Source organism: Spermophilus citellus, assembly GCF_964194105.1.
Source record: "Spermophilus citellus genome assembly, chromosome: 4".
NCBI classification, from domain to species: domain Eukaryota; kingdom Metazoa; phylum Chordata; class Mammalia; order Rodentia; family Sciuridae; genus Spermophilus; species Spermophilus citellus.
The window spans coordinates 5,139,782-5,141,707 of NC_138185.1; the positions used below are offsets into that span (position 1 = coordinate 5,139,782).

The 1,926-nt window shown below is 50.1% G+C and overlaps 1 pseudogene across 1 annotated transcript; it reads right to left on the reverse strand.

The window, feature by feature from the left end:
• Window positions 1-1,264: 1,264 nt before the first annotated feature.
• Window positions 1,265-1,598, reverse strand: LOC308646169 (10 kDa heat shock protein, mitochondrial-like; annotated as a pseudogene). The gene has a single exon. The product of its transcript is annotated as a 10 kDa heat shock protein, mitochondrial-like (transcript).
• Between the last annotated feature and the right edge of the window lie 328 nt (window positions 1,599-1,926).

Here is a 1,926-nt window from a genome sequence, read left to right on the forward strand (position 1 = left end):
TTTGGATGTCTAGCTATCAGGGAGGCAGACAGTCTGTCCAGAAGGCTTCCTGTCGGGTTCCATCACCAGGATTGGACCACACACCCCAGCCTACTTGCGAAGGAAGCCGGGTGAGGGGAAGCGGGAATGTCCAACTTCCACAGGGGGAAGCCACTAAGAATTGCTGAGGGCCATTGCCAAGTAGGAATGACGCATCGAAATTTCCTTGCCAGCGTACCCCATGTTAAATGGACTTCCTTGGAATTTCGCTGTTGACATTGCATGTAAGGTGACCTTGCTCAAGGACCAGGGCGGATCCGGGTTTAGAGCTGATCAGGTTTGAGGAAGTATCCCGCTCCTTGAGTTTAAGGCGTTCCTGGTTTAAGACAAGTTTAGGGCGTTCCCGGTTTAAGACAATAGGGGTTTTAGGGAAGTTAGAGGTTGAAGATTATTGCTGCTGGGATTAGGGCGTTCCTGCTGCTTGTTCCCGTTGAGTTCTCGTGAGATTCAGAAAGTATATTGGAAAAAAGCCTCGTGGAGTAGGGGAATTGGGCGGGGAGAACTGGGATTGCCCCAGAGCGTGTGTGGAGGCCGGTGTGAGTTCAGGAATAAAGAATTGCTGTTTGAATCGACAAAGCTGTGAGTGGCTCGTGATCTTGTGCCCAGCCAAGACATTGGCAAAGAATGTGGGCTGGGGGCAGGGAACGGTGCTGGGCAGGGAACCATCTGTGTGGACCACGTGTGAGTTCTCCCCAGAACACGGGAGTTTCCTCTTAGGGCCTCCACCATCACCTGCTACCCTTGGGCCGAGTAATGGGGGCTGAACGTTCTCTTTGCAAGGATCCAGACAGCATCTCCCTCAGGGCTTGGTCCTTGGGTCTCACTCTTTCCCCTTCCCGTGCTTCTCCCACAGCTTCACAGGCCCCCCCCCCACTCCCCTTCCTGCCTGTCAGGGTAGCCCTTGTAGATTTCACCCCCCAGCCCCAGTCACAGTGGCAGGAAGCCTTCAGGAAACAAGACCCAAGTGCCTCGGCAGGGAAATTCGGGTGCGTTGGGAAAACACGTTTCGTCCTGCTGTGTGCACACCACCTGATTTGATCTCCCACAATTCTTTTTTTTTATTACATATTTTATTTGTTTACACACGGGGAAACTAAGATTTTGAGACAGTGGATGTTATTAGATTATCATCATTTATTATAAAAGACACATGGAAATCATTTACATGATGACAGATCTCAGAACTTCAGTGGACTGGGCAGCTTCACAGGATGCCATTTCAACAGTGATTTGTTTCAGTCTACATACTTTCCAAGAATGTCACCATCTCTAAATAAGAAATAATCCTTGTCATCTAGAACTACTTTGGTGCCTCCATACTCTGGGAGAAGAACTTTATCTCCAACTTTCACACTAACTGGCTGAATCTCTCCACCCTTTAGAGCGTGATCCCACAGCTACTACTGTTGCTTGCAATACTTTTCCTTGAGATTTTTCTGGAAGCATAATGCCTCCTTTGGTTACAGTTTCGGCTGCACTCCTTTCGACCAATACTCGGTCAAAAAGTGGAAGAAACTTCCTAAATGCTTGTCCAGCCATGACTCGCACCACCACAGCTTGGACTCGCGGCCGCCGCAAAGAGACCCGCAGTCCGGCCCTCGGAACTCCCACAATTCTTGACTTAGCTTTCGTTCGTGAGGATTCTTTGGTTGTGAGTGACAGAAACACAACCCAGATTAGATGAGACAAAACAAATCGGCTCATAGAACCAGGAGGGATGGAGCAGTGCAGGCTGGACCCAGGAACTCAGATGTGTTGACAGGACACCCCCCCCCCCCCCCCCCCCGTCCTCCCTGTCTGCCTTGTTCTCTCTTCTTGGAAGCTTTCTGTACATGAAGAGAGCACAAAAGTTCTGGGGTTACCACCTTATTGGCTTGCAAACTAGGG